Source organism: Apus apus, chromosome 4, assembly GCF_020740795.1.
Source record: "Apus apus isolate bApuApu2 chromosome 4, bApuApu2.pri.cur, whole genome shotgun sequence".
Lineage (NCBI taxonomy): Eukaryota > Metazoa > Chordata > Aves > Apodiformes > Apodidae > Apus > Apus apus.
This window is the reverse complement of record NC_067285.1, coordinates 49831609-49849413: the sequence shown is the minus strand read 5'-3', so window position 1 is coordinate 49849413 and position 17805 is coordinate 49831609.

Sequence of the window (17805 nt, the reverse complement as noted above, 5' to 3'; positions counted from 1 at the left end):
ATTTAGGTTAGAAAAGAACCTTAAGATGATTGAGTGCAATGGTAAACTTAGACTGCCAAGTCCATCACTAAGCCATGTCCCTTAGCACCACATCTACACATCTTTTAAATATTTACAGGGATGGTGACTCAGCTACTTCCCAGGGCAACAGGTTCCAGTGCTTGTCAATTCACTTAGTATGAAAAAGAATATAGTTGTCAAAAAAGAGGAGCTGTATGGAAACAGATAAAACCCCTCAATTTTCCAAGGCACTAATCAACACTAGATATCAGTCAGATAATCCGTCTTTGCATCTTTGCAAACATTTGCAAGAAACTTTGGGAGACTTACTCTTTGGGAGAGCAACCATTGCAGTGGTCTTAGGGACAACTAACCAGTCAGTGGAATCAACCTGCACTTATCACACTCTCATCGAAGTCTCTTTTCTCACTCTCTTTTGAATTCCTGTCCTTTGCCATTTCCCCCCCCCTCCCCTCGTTCCTAGAGGAACCTGAGGGAAGGCAAGTCTACAACCATTCTGCTAAGCTTGTGTCATCTGGGGTTCTACTCCTATGAAGGAATTAATTATTCACTGGGTACATTTATCTCATTTCTACAGAGTGAAATTGCTGGAACAGAGCCCAGAATTTGGGCCAGTATATCTATTTAGACATAAACATTTACATAGAGATGAAAAGAAAAAACTTTCTTCCTGCCAGACCACTGAAGCCTATGGAAATACAAAGGGATTCGACTGATCTAAGAGTTGCACTGGGGAGAGTTGAGGCGAAGAAAAGCTACCAAAATTGAAGATGAAAGTAAAAATACTGTCTGGGCTTCCTTTTTAGATGTTTCCTTCACTCTTTCATGACTCTTTAAATCATCCTTTTTTTGTGGATAGATCAATAAGAAATAACCATGCTTACTGTTTCTGTTCTAAACAAAGCAGCTGAAGGAGCTCTTTTAGCCACATTGGTGTATGGATTATTTTGATGGCAGAAACATCATATTTTCCAAGTAAGAATTTCAAAAAGATACTAAGGAACCATCTTCAACTAGGTAGTTTCACACAATGTGGTATACCATGAAATATAAATAGAAAAGCTGTTGTGAAGAACACTCACTTAGGTACAGCCTCAAGATGTATCACATTAAGCAAGAGCATGAATTCCTGTTAGTAATGTGCCCTACTGTATCTAATTCCCAAGGACAGTGAGGGAGAAAATAATGAGAAATACATTCTAGCCTGACTTACTAAATAATTGCTGCATATATTCATTTTGCTTTCCCTACTTCAGTTTTCTGTGTTTTGCCTTCAGGAGATTAGAGTGATATCAGCTGCTTTCCTGCTCCAAAAATTGTAAGTTTAGGAGTATATAATTACACAATTTGTCTTAGGCAAACACTCTAGCCATAAGGTTTTGTGCCTAATCTACATAAATACAGTGTCTTCTCAGTCATTTAGTGGAACATGCATGTGTTGCATGGAAAATCAACTTACACGTTCTCTGTATCTCGTAATTTCTCATATTCTTTCTTCATGCAGCCCACTATGAAACTACAGCACCTGAAGTCTTGCACAATTGGTGTCTGTTTTCCTCTTACTATCAGATCAATGGCAATCCAATAAATGGGAGTTACCTGAGGTCAACAGAAATCGCAAGCTGTTAGTGCAAGTCAGTGCCCAGCAAGCTCATTTCACTTGATTTTCTTGTCAGAAATCCTTTAAACTTACAGAATGATAAAAAACAACAAAGAGCCAGCTTCTCAACTGGTACAAATTTATTCCAATCATTCAGAGAAGAATTGCTTCTGCACAAAATATCTGATAAATGTAGGAGAAAGTTGAATAATGAGAGCCTTTAGAAAACAGTGCTGAACTGTGTATTACCAACCTATGGTGACAGCTTTGATGTGGTTGCCTAGACAAAAAACAAAGCAAAACACATGGAGCAATTGTGAGTCATGCTTTCAAACCAAAGGATGTCTCAGCTTCTGGAAAAGGAGGTGATCTTCTACCACAGCTGTTTCCTGAATAGAATTGCGACTTAGTTTATAGACTCAGAAAAGGTTTGAAGTATAAGGAGTATCCGCTACTTTGTTTCCAGCTCTTGAGACAATTTCATGCTGCTTTGCCTGCAACGTCCTGTATAGAAATGTGAGCGCTGTGGAAGTTCTGAGGCTCTTCATAACCCCGAGAACCTAGAGAATAAAGAAAGGAAAGAACATATATTTCTTGAATTAAGTGGCTAAACAACACTTTTGAGCCATTATATGAAAGGAAATAATTTGTATTAGGTGAGATGTGCATGGCAGCATAATGGAAGGAAAGTCTCCTTGTTCTCATCAGCTAATAATCAAAACAATTTGACACTACTTCCAAAGGAAGCCAAAAATATGGGAACAATTCGAGAAGAATACAGCAAAATTATGTATAAACTTGTATTTTGCCTCTTAAAGTAAACTGTATTTTTGAGTTCCCAAATGGATATCTAAAGTCAATATATTGATCCAGGAAAAAAGAATGCATGACCTCTGAGTAATGCAAACAATCATATATTTAGAGATAAGTGATATTTGTAGTCACACACTTAGTTTCCATGCTAATTCTGGTGCTTAAAATTTGTGTTGTGCAATTGAAGAGCAGAAAAAATGTGCTCGTCATTTATAGAAAGAGCTTTGATAATGTAAAAGCATGCATTGCTACTTTGTAATATTTAGCACTGATACAAGGCTTCAGTCTCAGTGGCAACATTGTGCAAGTGCAAGTGACAGATTTAAAATGTTAGTTTTTTGTTCAAAGCAGCATCATCTGCCAAGCTTGAGATTTAAAAAAAAAAAAACAGACTTGTGCTTTTTTTTTTTTGCTTTTTTTTTTCTTCCCCCCCCACCCCTGCCCCTCTTCTCTGAGTAAAAAGAAATGCATCTTAGACTAGGTTGTGATCTGGTAACTTATAAGATGTCTGAATAATATTTTGTCATAATTGGCAAAGATCTTTTCAGACTCAGACCAAACAAAGAAAGCTTCTGCCCTGAAACAACTTTGGCCATTATGGATTACTAGAATTGGATTTTTATAAATATATATAATTATAAAAACATTGTGTTGTTCCTAGGTATTAGTAATAATTTTTGCTTGTTCATCATTCCTTTGTTTGTAAAAACATTTGCTAAATGACTGTGGACTTAGAACCAAGCAGGACAGATGGGTAATGTGTTACTGCTGATTCAATACACCACACTGCAACAAAATACCATCAGTGCAAAGATACATTCCATATTCCTTCAGGGAACTGAACACAACCCTCAAAGTTAAAGTTCAGTTATTTTTATTTCTAGTCCAAATAATATGATTGGTGGTTTCTGAGTTCACATTTTTTCTCTTCTTAGCTTATGGGCCATATTAAGAAGTACTTTTGTACGTGTTAAATATTTACAATAAAAGGCAAACATCTAGGTACAGCATTTCTATTAATACTGTATTCGTATTGTAAATTGTGGAAATGAAGAAGATGGAATGAGTACTAAGAGATTTCTTCTTTTTGCAGTATATTGGATCTAATTTTCTTATGGAATCACTTGAATTGCCATATGGGACACTGATGTCCTTAATCCGCAGAATAGAAATTACATGGCAGTGACACTACTAGTATGGAAATAGAAATGAGAGTATAAAAGGAGATCATATGAACACCTAAGGGTGCAATCAGAAAGTCTAAGGCATTATATAATGTAGAAAGAAGGTACACAATGGGCAACAAGAAGGAATTCTTCAGAGGAAGAAATTCCTTACTGTGAGGGCTGCCCAGAGGAGTTGTGGATACCCCGTCCCTGGAAGTGCTCAAGGCCAGGTTGGATGGGTCTTGGAGCAACCTGGTATAGGGGGAGGTGTCCCTGCCCTTGCAGGGGGGTTGGAACTAAGATGAACTTTAAGGTCCCTTCCAACCCAAACCATTCTAGGGTTCTATGAAACTCAATCATATTAAGAGGAAGACAAAGGATAGAGCTGGTCCACTTCTTAAAGAAGATGAAAAGCTAAAAATAGATGCTACCAAGAAAGTAAGAGAATAGCTAGCACAATACTAGCAGAAGTACTGGGGATAGTGAAGAAAGAAATAAAAAAAAGGTCTAGATGACCAATAACGGAAGTAGCTGTTTTCAGATCATCTGGGAGTGCCAGACTTCCTCCCTGAGTACTTCTATAACTCAAGGAGATGTTTCATCATCACCAATGGTCATCTCAGCTTGCAGAGGATGAGTGTAGTCCAGAAGACTTTTGAAAAATCATCACAATTTATAAATCCCATGAGTTGCTGCAGACTTGTCTGCTTTATTCTCAGCTTCACTGGGTATTCTGAGATCCCTCAAGGGTCTTTTAAAAAGGTTCCCCTCCTCCCCTCCTGTTTTGCAAATAAAGTGTTGTGGTGTTGTTGGTTGTTGTTTTTTTTTTTGTTTGTTTGGTTGTTGTTTTTGTTTGTTTGTTTGTTTTTGTTTTCAGCCAGCCCTTCTCACTGCCTGTGGAACAATCCAGTTGCACTTGCCCAGTTGAGCTTGATGGGAGTCAACCACACCTCATTATGTCTGCTCAGAAAAATTCACCAAGTTCCTGGCCACTGTTTGTCTTGGCAGAGGGTATTTTTTATAGGAGCAGTACTGTGAGCAGTGTGTGACAGCACTAGTCCTGAGGACACCGAACCCTATGTGCAGTCAGTCACATTTCATAAGTTACCAAAGCAAATAATTATAATTTACTTGAAATGATTGATAGGTGGCTTGTAGATTTGCTTCCAGATTGTTTGGCTGTTGCCCTTCACTAGACAGTATATTTATCTGGAAAAACAATATGTAGTGTAAAAAATATAATAGTGTTTTTTGCTTTGTTTACACAAAACAGAAACGCACTCAATATATTTCTCTTGATACTTCAGGAATGCCCTGTGCATCTATTACCAGAGAGGAGGTTTTTTGTAGTTCATCACTGCTTCAGTGTATCCAGGTAGCTTAGAGTTACACAAGATTTACAAAATATGTTTCTTAACATCCTTTACTTCTGACTTTCAGTTTTCATTGAGCCTGCTGTTCACCTGCTTATGGTAAAATTTAGCTGGATTTCAATTTCAGCTCCTATTTAAAGTGACAATGATGTTTTTAATTCAATGAATAATACATTTTACCAGTGCCAAAACCAAACATTATGAGTAACAAATATCTGCAGCTATTATAAATAATCTGAAGTTAAGATGTGAAACTCCTAATTCCATATTTGCAGAGCTAATAATTCAGAAAAGGGTGCAAGCCTTGTAATTAACAGCAATATCACATAGGGAAAATTTATGTAGCAATTTATAATGTGCTTTGGAGCACAAGGCAGTCACTAGCTGGCTCTCCTAGGTCTGGCTTGTACCCACTTTTGAATGACTTTCTGGTAAGAGGATTTAGTATAGCATTTGGGATAAAACTGAAGGCTGTTTCTACAGTATGTGCCAGAGAATGGCTTGGAAAAATAGTGTAAATTATGGAAAGAAAAGAGAATAGAACTTAGAAAATGTGAAATAGATCCTTTCATTTATCATGATCTTTCAGTACATGAATGTTCTGCTTTTTTCTTCCTGCGTCTGTTTAACACGTTCCTTGGGCTCTGAAGTGTGAATGGATGTTTCAACCTAGACTAACAACAATTAAAGTTCTTAATGAAAAATCTTACAGGTGATGAGAATATACATGTATTCTTATTGCTGTGGTATAAAAACAATTGGTAAGATATTTTGTTAACGAACAACTGGATTAGATCTGTGTAACTTTCTGCTACAGAGTGTATCACTCCCAGGGCTTAGGAGTCTGAAAGATTACCATGTTATTTATTGCCAGTTTTCATGTTAGACTTGTATGAACCAACCTACTTAACACTTAGGTTTAATAATGTTTCCTTCTAATTTTTCTTAGAAGATTATATAGATTATTTGAAGAGGATGTCCAGTTTAAAAGTGATCAAACCATACAGAGCTTTCCTGCTTCCTCCAGACACTGAGTATTAATTTCCTAACTCTACATATGGAGTCACTTGTTTGTTGTTTTTCTTCCTGCTTATTCTTGGTGGCAGCAGTCCATTAAACTGTCCTTCTATTCCCTTCCATATGGACAGAGTTGGCTGTTGAGCAACTGATAAAGCTGAAGTGGAATTAAGCTACCTTTCATATTTTAAGGATTAAAAAGGAGATAAGAAGGAAGGTGCTAGTACAACATTATTTCTTGCCTCTTTGTATTGAATTTTGAGTGTTCTTTATTTTGTTGAATGCTCCTAAAAATGCTGATAAATGTAATTGATCTTAATTGTTTTTCACTTTAATCCTAAATAGTTCAAGCTAAATTTACAGCAATTGCTGTTAGCTGCATGTCGTTAGTAAGATTTCCACATTCTGTGTCCGAAAAAACCCACCTTTTTTCAGCAGCCTACAAGCAGATAATAGTAACATGAGTCTGGAAGTGAAGGAAATAAAGCAGAAAGCTTGATCTCATGCACAGCGAGCCAGTTATTCATTGTTATCCATGGGTACATGCTGGCTACTAGTTTTGTTGATTCTCATTGTCGCAACGGGGGAATGTCTCTGCTATTCCTGAAAGAACAGACTGGCTGTTGTGAAGTCTGGTTGGTTGTAGCAGCATTTTCCAACCAAGTCCATTGGTTGCATAAAACCCAAGAGGACTTTTCCATATTCCTTTGATCATTTTGGAGAACAGAAGTTTAAACATCCAGGGGAGGCAGCCTGGGAAACAGACTTGTCTTTCTTTTTTGCAGTGTTACTTTTATTCCAGAGAGGAAATGACAATCTATTAAGCTATGTATTCCAGTTTTAATCTTGAAATCCTTTATATTTTGATAGGCATATTATGCTTTTCCTTATAAATAGATTCTCCCCAAAATATTCATCATCTCTTGAAGTCTTAATTTTGAAATATAGATATATCAGGTAGATAAATCTGCAGCTATATAGCCATATTGTTTGTGTGCTCCTTTTACTGGAGTTGACAATGAAGGGTCAGAATGCAAAGTTTTTAAAAAGAATCTAGACTTAAATTGGACTCTTAATTTGACTTAAAAGAGGAAATAAGTTTCATGCTTGGCGACAAAGCAGACTAAATTGGCTCTTGATACCATTGGTTGATTGTTATGAACTACTCATTTTCTCCTTGCATTGAGCATCATCAGGTCTGGTTGTGGATAATTTGTTTTTAAAATGTTATGTTACCAATTTCTGCTTTATGGGTGGTAGCCTGTTGTGCTGCAACACCTAATGAACTTACTGTACTTTTTCTTCCTCTGACGTGGTGTGCCACATGAAGATTCTGGCTCTGGCTCTGAGGTGGTACTACCTCATTCAGGCTCTGCATAGGAAGATGAGTATTTTTTGCATTTCACATGTCCCAGTTATAGATGTGTGCAGAATAAAGGCTTCAGTTCATGTGTCTTGTTCTTATTGTGTTTTGTCTGATACAGTAATATTTCCAGTCTGTAGTAAATAGCTTTGGGACAGGAGGCTTAAGCACCTAGGGTGTTTGCTCTGAATGAACAAATGTTCCTGTTGGAGCCCTCTAGTATGTAAAATTTGGATTTTTAGATGATTACTTTTTGATAACCACAGAGTTATGCCATTAAGGATTTGAAATACATACATGTATCCTGCAAGTCTTGAGAGCTGTAAGCCTATGCTGACCAGGGTGCTTTTAGGTAGGTATTAGTGAAGTCTGATATTTGTGAGATACCATTTCTGATGATTCAATGAGGTTAGTATCTGTGTGGGGAGGGATAGGTGAAGCAAGTCTGTCAACTTCAAGCACATGCTTAACCAGAGGGAACATATTTAATCACCAGTAAAGTTGCTTCAGGTTTTATTGGCTGCCATCTACCTAAACCACACTCCAGCAACTGAATCTGAGTTGTTTGATGGCTTCTCCCATTGGGATGGTTAAAGATCTTGTTTAAAATTATTCATTCATTTTTGTCGCCTGTTTTAAAGGTTGACTTTGGCTCCAAAATTAGTCCCATATGTTTTGAAATTTGAGTCTGGAAGCTTCTTGAAAGCCCATGTATATTTGGTACCATGTTGCTCACCTTTGACTTGGAGAGGCCAGAGAGTGTAGTAAACAGTGCTGAAATGTGGCTGCATGTGACACGAGTCACTGTACTGTAATTTTAAGTTATGAGATTTGATGAAAAACAATGTGCCCTACATTGAGTGTGCCTTGTCTAACTTTGGTCCCCAAAATGGGTCTTTATACTTATAACTTCACTGTTCATAAATAATGTACACATTCTTAATATAAGCAGAGACAAAAGCAACATATACAGCATATGTTACGCACAGCTCTTTTACCACTGTTGTTAATGTTGCCCAATAAGTCTTTATAAGACACTAATAATAGGAAATATTTTTCTTTATACTTGATTGCTTTTTAAACAATTGACATTCCAGTCCTTAATGTTGTAGCCTCTCCTTTTCTGGTGGTTAATATATATTGCCCACCTAAATGGAATTATGTCTGTTTATTTTAGGGTAAGCTTATGCTACACTGTTAGGGGTTTTGCTTGTTGATAGAACATGAGTACATTGATTTTTATCTGATGTAACAAAAGTATTATTTGTAGTAGTAGCTTTTTATTAGCAGCACTTCCTGTGTTATTTTGTAACTTTTTTTTTTTGTCAATTTAGATAACTGTTCTTTGCAAATTAAGAAAAAATCTAAGAAGGAAATTAAGAACAATACTTGCTTGTGTTATCAGATTGGGGGCTTCAGGCTTCATCCTTCAGAAAAGAGTAAAAGGATGTCACAGCAGCCTGAGCTCTCATTTAACTGAGTAGTTCAGTGCCAGCAACAAGATCCTGAGAGTAACATGAAGATTCCTGGACATTACTGCAGGACAGGTGAACATGTCTTATACTGGAAAATTCCACTATAAAACACTCATTAGCTTTTTAGAGAGAAGCTCAAGACCTTGTACTTGATTCCTCTTCAACCTAGGCAATGCATAATGATTTTGGTTTGTATTCATTCAGGGGACAAAGTAATAATTCAGAAAACAGTACAATACAGGGGGTTGAATGTTCATCTGACAGAATTTGAAATTCCCTCCTCATCTGTACAAAATCTGAGCTGGGAAAAATTTGTCTTGTTCCTGTTTATAGAGAGAGCAATAGTAGAACAAATCTTTTTGCCTTTAACACATGAATACAGCAAAAGGGAAATATCTCTGGTGAGACAGTGACTAGAGAAATCATGTTCCAAGTGCCAACAAATGCTCCATAAGTTAATCTCCAATTTTTTTAGGTTTTTTCTTTTTCACTGCTTTATAGTTGAATCTATCCCTTGTCAGATGGGTAATTTGGGGCTACTTGTGATTTGAAGACCACGTTTGAGGAGAAAGTCTAGATACACAGAAAAGTAGACTCTTTCCAAAGTGGGACAAAAGAAAGAAACCAGTTATTCTTTATAGCTCTTCAAGGGTGAAATTTACCCTGACCTAAAGTCTTAAGTGGGGTTTAAGTAGTCTGAACCTTGAACTAACATGGTAGAAAGGAAAAGGTCTTTTTCCCCTCTTCTCACAAAAAGAGCAAAAGGTACAATGTATTATGATTGTTTTAAATGCCCAGAGGATACTATGTCTTTGAAAAACAGGCCACAATGAAGATGCCCTCTGCTGACATCTTTTACAACTTTTGTAAAGTATCTCTATTAGTAAATAGTTTAGCCAAAGAAAACTTCAAAGAAGAATTGGAATAAAATATTAACTAGTTTGGAATGGGGTGACCGAGATACTTGCTGGGAAATGTGTCTCTGTAACTGGCTATGAAATCAGCATAGAGAGTGGCTGCACTATTTTCAGAAGTGAGAAGAGCAGGCTGTTTCACTGAACTATGCTCTGAAGACATGTAACCAGAGTTCTCTGTGTGTATCAGGGATAAAGAACAGTGAGGTGAATGAATGATTCTCCTAAATATCACTATCTCAAATAGCTCTTCAAGTACCTGAAGTATCTTTGAGGTGAAAGCAGAAGTAAAAAGCGAGAGTAAAAAAAAAAAATATGAATAGGACTTAGCTTCAAATTGTCATAGAAAAACAAAGACTATCATGGACCAAAGCAGGAATATTAATAACATACTAGGGGGAAAGCTATTCTTAGCTCTCATTTGAAAAAGAGACAGAAAAAGGTTCCAGTTCTAACCAGCATCGAAAATCAGATGAGAAATGTGAAATCTATGGAAAGAAGCTATAAACTGAAGTGATGGCTTTAAATTTAGTAATGGGCTGAAGAACTCAAAACAATGAAGTACAGTGTGCTTTGTAGCTGCTTATTTTCATTAAGCTGTATAGGTAAAAGTCTCTGATTTCACCACACTTAATTTTCAAAGACCCCAGAGCCCCATGTTTAATTTAACAGACTTACAGCTTTTGAATAATATCTCATATAAAATACCTCCATGGGGCTTGGCAGAGGATGCAGAAAAATGTTCAAAACCAGACGTTATTCTTTAGAAATCAATAGTTATACTCCCAAACTAATTACTTTGCTCAAGATAATCTGTTTCCTTAACATGGAGGAAATGAGAATCACAAGGATAGTTTTTGTTGATCTATATTTAATCTAATGAGTCAGTTGGCACCCCAAGAGTCTTCATAAATAGATGCTGATAAATAAATCAGAGGCTGATCCAAAGACTACTGGAAGTAAAAGAAAGATTCTTATTTTGTTTGACTGCACTTGGATTAGTTTCTAAACCTCTTTCAGAAGTGAGATTTTTATTGTTGCATAATCATTCACAAAAAATGTCTAGCTGTTTTTATGTAACCAACATTTTAGTGGATGTCTCTGTCTTTGATACATGTATACATGAAGCTATTTTTAATCTGTTGATTAATATTTCAGAATCTGTGACTGATGGGTTGGATCTGAGCTGTTAAAAATGGTAGTCTGCTGAGTTTGATATTTTTATTGCTTCAAGTTGGTAGTGATGTGGAAATATTTAGAGTGTAATGTGAGCATTGTCCTGACTTGTAATTTAAGTTCCAGTTATATTCATCTTCTGTGGTGGTAGAAGAAAGCATAAGGTAATAGACAAGTATTTTAATTTTCCGTAACTGTTTCCCTGGAATCTCCTTTTCACAGTAAGCTTCTTGCATGTAATTTCATGAATTAAACCACAAGAGAATGGACTTCATTCTTACATGTGATAAGCTGTATTTGATCCTAATTTATCTTAAGCCACCTGGAAATAGTTCCCTGGATGAATGTATAACAATGTTAATTGCAAAGTTAAGGGATTCTAGTAAGAATACTGGACCAAATACCATCCTAGGTGTAACTCCTTTAGATAAATGAGAATTGTTTGAATGATTAACTTTCTTCCTGCTTTTGTTTTTTAACAGATTCAGGGAAAGCTTAATATTCTTAAAATACACTTATCCAACATACATATTAAATATAGTAACTTTTTTCCCCCATCCTTACCCAATGAGCTAAGTCGGACTATTTAAATTCTTCATGCTCCTTAATATAATTACACCTGAGATTTTGTGATGTAATTTTTTTGGCTTTGGGAGGCATGATGCAACTACCCTCTTTATTGTCTATTAATCCCAGAAGGAGCTGGCAACCTCTATCGAAGTGATAATAGAAAGATGTCTGCCATGATTTTGTTTCAAATTAGGTGATGCCTAACAGTGACGTAACCTGTCAAGTGCTGGAATTCCAAACAGTCCCAGAGCATCTGGGAAGAGTTTCTCCTAATGAGACATTTCCAGCACTTGTTTGTATGTAGGAAGTCCTTCTCACACACGTGCTGGCATACAAAAGCACATTTTAAGAACAAGTGTTTTAAATATTGTCCCAGACTGATTATGTAATGTGCATATATACTTCTGTGCTGCTAGCCTGGCTGGAAGTACAGAGAGCAGCTACCAGTGCTAAACTGTCAAATACCCACATCCCTGTCAAGTGACATAGCTAGCCACGTTGTAATCGCCAAGGCAGCTACTACCATGATACCTCTCCATTTGTGATGCTTCTGTGGTCTTCTGAGATGTTTTAACTGGTTGTTGTCAGAATTCAGAGCTGCCTGTGTGAAAATATCCCTAAATATTTTCCAGAAGTTTGATGTGGTTTCAGCTGTAAGTAGGGAGCTTTTCTCTTTGAATGATGGGTAAATGAAATGCTCTGAAAATGTCTTCACCAAACTGTTAAATAGGTAAAACAGTATTAAAGACTTAACTTTATTTGTGCTCAGGAAATAGGCTATCAAGCTGAATTCCTGCAGCCTCTGCCCTTTGAAGATTCATGTTATAAAGCTAAAGGGTGTAGAATTCACCCTTAAACTCACACAAGTAACGTAAATTAAATTTGCTACATCTTACTGTCCCATAGGCTTACTTGTTATGCTCCATCATCTTTAATCAAAACAACTGGTGAAGTTTAAATACAATTAGTCATGACTCCTGGACAGGTTTTTAGAGCCCAAAGAACAATATGTAACTGGTTGAGAGGCCATGTCCTTTGTGTCTTAGAAAATCCTTAACTCTTTGATGCTTCTTTTGGAATCAGGAGAAGGAAGCGTAGGTTCAGCTTTTTGTACTACAAACGGGATAAGAGGTTGTACATGCACAGGAATTGTAGCTACTTTTCTATATTTGTCAGGCCAAGTACAGTGTGACAGCTGCTGCAGGTAGTTTTTTTTCTTTAGAAAATGGAATGGGATGTAGGAATTGGTGAGTGGAATTTAGACAGAAATCCTGTTCAGTGCTGATGGAAGGTACACTGTACCTTTGAAGAGTGTGGGTAGTTTCACTTGCTTTTATGAGCATGAAGTGATGACTGCTTTTATTTTTGCAAAGAATGAGCAAATCTTCCTAGAAGACAAAAACATCTTGGATAATGGTTTTTATTAGGCCATTTTTGTCATAGCTGTGCACTGAGCCTCTTACTTGGGCTATATTAGAAGAGTCTTATGCCTCCTCTAACTTGTGCAAGTAACAGTCATTGGGATTTTTTGGATTGGAGGAAACCTTGGCCATTTTTGCTCTCCTTTGACTGTACACTAACTCCACCCTATAGCACTGATGAGCCTCTTGTGCCTGGTTATGTTGATGGTAAGACCTTTTATGTCACCTGTACAAAGCTGTCATAGTGCAACCCCAAATTGGGGCTATTTCACTGAGATAATTTGTGACAATTCACAAAACACCTGTTTGTTATCACTAGAGTCAGCAATTGCATAAGGTTCCAATTACTTCAGAATTTGGCCCCAAGTTTCTGAGAAACTAGTGAGTATTTGCGTATAAACTGCTGTACATTTGTTCATGGGCCATGTACCTGAAGTATGTTGAAAAGTGTTTTCTTTGAAAATCACATTGGAAAGTTTTGATGACTCTTTTTTTGACCACTGTATGCTATGAGTGACAGAGGTGGAGGTCAGTGAGTGACAGACAGTGGAGGAGGCCAGCAAAGAGACTGTGATGAGGTTTGCTTGGAGAATGGATGGTACATCTGCTCCATGCTACTTGAGGGATCATGATTAAAAGTTGCTTGGGGAAACTCATTACTGTCTTTGAGTTGCCAGTTCTGTGGGTTTCCTGTGGAATTGGACTAGTTTTTAGCAACAGCTGCAGTTAATTTTCAGGAGCCAGGGATAGCCATTTGGGGGGCTTTTTAAAAATGCTAAGAGAGATTTTTGGCTGTCTGGTAGGTGCAGTGGTTTCCATTGTAAATTCTGATTATATCTCTGAGAGCTGATTGCAGGTTGTGATCCAGGACTGTACATCAGTGAGCCAGCATTTGACTCCTCTATCATGGGTACTGGAAGCTCTTCAAGAAAGTGTTTCAAAGTGCCTGTGACAAGCATAGATGATTGTCTGAAGTACTGAGGGATTTAAGCCAGTTAGTACAGCCCCATTGAAATGGGACTTTAGTTCTTAGCTTGCTTGCAGGTGTTACTAGCAAAAGGGGTTAATTTTAGAACCCCAGGTTCTAAATGAATAAAAACATGTATCATGCCAGGTAAGAGGCCTCACTGCTAATGGAAGGAGACAAGCCTGTTATATATTTCGGCACTTTTCACAGTGTTGTTCAGAATTATAAGCCGTTTGGCCATGACTAAAAGAACTATTATGATACAACAGTGTGTGTACGGTGAATTTTTCGTCATTCTTTTCTCTGCTAGGCTACTGAGCTGGCCTCTGTTTGTTTCAGTCCATAATGAAAACTGAGAAGCAGCCCCCAATTGAAGCTAAGAGTAGAGTTCAACATGGATCTTGTTTACTGATGAGAAATAATGCTAAGACTATATTGTGGGTAAGAAATTAGTGGATGTTTGATTCTTTGTGAGGACATTGGGAAAAATAAACACTTTAGGTGAATCTCAGAGAGTTTCAATAATGATGCCAATGCAAAGGAGGTAAAGAGGAAGACTAGATCTGTTCTTTGTTGAACTGGCAGATGAAGTTGACTCTCTTCAATAGAGAGAAAATAATCATAGAATCACAGAATGTTAGGTTGCAAGGAACCTCAAGGATCTTCTGGTCCAACCTATCTAAGTAGGAAAACAGTTTAGATGAGACAGCCCAGCACCTTGACAAAACCCCATTCTTCCAGCCTGTCCAGGTCTTCCTGGACGATGGCTCTCCCTTTTGGAGTGTCTACTTCCCCACTCAGCTTGGTTGAGAATATGGTAGGACAGATTAAAAGGAAATGGGTTTGTAAATTGCTGTTCTCTTCTTTGTGGTCAGCATTACTGTTTCCAAGTGTAGGCTTAGTGAAAAGACAGGAAAAGGCGGAATAACATTCAGCACTTCCTAAATGTGACTGTTGAGTAGCAGCAACAAGAGTAACCACAGCTATAAATACCTGTCTCCCAACTTGCTCTGCCTATTCTAGGGAATACAAGAACATTTCTACGTGCTTTCTTAGTCTTAAAAAAGAACACCTCAGTTTCAGTGACATTCCTGTTCCCGTTGCATTGAAGTTCCTTCATTATTCAGGCAATTGTGTTATACCCAGGCGTGCTCATAAGAAAACCTGTTTGAAAAACAGTATAGGCAAATGCTTGCAGGTAAAGAATACTGCAGTCCACTGGTACCAGCACGGTCTATGTGGTGTAAACTGTATCAGTGATCACAGCAGTGAGAGAAAACTAGAACCCAAGAGATGCTGGAATGTTTTATAATAGGTGAGATGTTGGCTGTTTGTACGAAGAGATGAAATTGCTGAAGTTCCTTGATTCAAGTTATTGCTCTTGCTACATGATTTAATGAAGTAGAAATAAGTCTGTCTAAAACTTGATAGAAATAATAGTGATTTGGTGCAAAATGGCTTTCCAAAGTACAATGGAAATAAATGTAAATTGAATTAAGAAGGAAAGAAAAAGAAAATGTTTCCCCAGTAGAGATAAAGTGCACAATTCTGGGGTTATTTTCACATATTTCTGGCTGTTAAATTCCATTTGCTTTGGCAGCTTTATCTAGTACCTTCTGTTAACTCTGCTAGAAAAAGTTCTTGTGCAGTGTGTATGTTTGAATTCTAGTGAGGCGTCTCGAGACAGTTTGGCTGCCCTGTGACAGTATTTCAGGCTGGTCTCTTATGAATTCTAGAGTGTTAAATAAAAATCTGGATCACAAATAAAGGTGTGAAGGCACTTGGGAGAGCTGTGAAAATAAATCAGTGATAATTTTGAATGTCCATCCATGATGCCTCTGACTTGGTACCTAGCAGAAGCAAAGGTCCTTCGTTTCTTTCTATTTCCAGTTTGCTTGTTTGCATATCCTAAGAAATAAAGGGAAATATTTTGGTCTTTCTGATATAAACCAGTCTCTCCTTGTTTCCTTGGGATGTGCCCTGGGAATTAACTATTCAAATACATCTTCTGTTTGTTTTATAGTCTTTCAAAATGCCTGTAGTGTTATTGGGGGGAAGAAAAAAAGGTAAAGGCAAGATTTTACTCACAGCAGAGGAGCATCTCTCTTTCCCTGTGTTTCTATGGATGTGAGATTTTTTTAAAAACAGTGGTTCTGTAGAAAAGCTTTCTAGAAAGGATTGTGTAACACATTGAATTTGATTTTCAGTCCAGAATGTCAGCTGTAGCCTTACTGGCAAGAAACTCACCAGTTGAGGACGTGTTGTCAATGCCCTGTTCCTTATAATGCGTGGCCAAAATTGGGCCGAGCTGGTTGTGGACCACGGTAAGTGTGTGCATGGGGAGTGAGGTTTGTCTCCCTCAGATCTGAGGCCATTCTGTCATTGTCCAGCTCACTAGTGGCCTAGTGGTGCTGGGTTTTTGTTTGTTTGGGGATTTTTTCTGCTCGAAGTTAGGTGTTTATTTTTGCAAAGAAATAATATTATCTTCCTGATACAGCGGTAGTGATGCTTGGATGAGGTGTTATCAACAGTAAGTTGGATTATTTTCATTGAATAGGAAGTTGATGTGTTTAAAAGGGCCAAAAAAATAAGAACTGGCAGCTGCCAAAAGTGGGAAAGATGGCTTGAATAACTAATCTGTGCTTCCACTAAGGTTGTCCTTGTACCTCCTTCAGTTGCTGTGGGAGTCTCTCAGGTAATCTTGTAGTACGATGAGTTACAGGAGGCACAGATTTGCTGTGTTTGTTATCATGTGGAATTAGTGTAGATTAGATAAACTAAAATAGCCTCTAGCACAGATGCATCCGTTTCAAATTAAAGCTCAGCTAGTCCTTGGGCACCCAGTTCATCTCCGTATGCTTCAGTTACTGTGCAGGTCTACTGACAGTTTTAAAATGGCTTCAGAGGAAGAAAATGACTGAAGGTAACAATGAAGTGATGCAGAGCTTTATAATTTTTCACTGTAAATTGTGCTGCCTGTGAGCCTCTTAAAAATATGAAAGTGACAGGAAATCAGTCCTTAGGTGAGACTGGCAATGGCTGTGGAAGGATTAACTTTCACCAAAAGGCTTTGTCAACCTTCATTGTAGACTTAGGGTTACCTTCCTTCATGTCCTGTTTAAATCCTGCCCTGTCTGGGGAGAGAGGATTTGTTCATGGGTGAGGCAGATCCCTTCTTTGTCTGTAGTCATCCTTTTTATAGGTGGAGTCACAGTGTTGCAAGCCAATTTCCTGCTTCCCAACTGTTGAATCACACTGACTGAGCTACTGCATTTTTCCTTCTGCTCTCCAAATGATTTACCCAGGGGAGGAGCGCATGGGCCCCATAAGCTGATGAGTGGGGACAGGGCAGATGGAAAGATGCAATTCTGTGGGAGGCTGCCCAGTTTCTTTCACATACTACCAAATCACCAAAAGCTTCTTTCCTTCTGCCAAGTGCTTCCCTCTCACCCAGGCTTTTTTCCTACATGTGTATTTTGTTTCAGTCTGTTGGCATTATTAGCAAAGAGTCATTCAGTCTCTGCATATTGGTCTGAATCCACATTAAATATATGAAAGGTATGTTGAGTTAAAGCTAAGCAGCACTGTGCCTAGTGAAAATGAACAGAGTGAATCATCCTCTGAAAGATATGAAGACACAGCACGGGAACCCTTTAACATTATTATTTTAGCATATGTATAAAAGGAAGGAAAAACAACACCACACAGGAGCCCAATACAAGGAATTTCTGTTAAATCGATAATGTGTTTACATTTAAATCTCTTGCAGAAGCAGCTGAATTTGCTTATGGCTTTAAGATGCTCAAAATAATGTAGCTCTTAATGAGACAGTATAGTGTGGTGAGAGGTATGTGTTTTTTTTGAAGTGGGATCACTTCCATTTAGCATTCCATTTATAGTATTCTCCAATAAACATTGTTCCTGAGTCT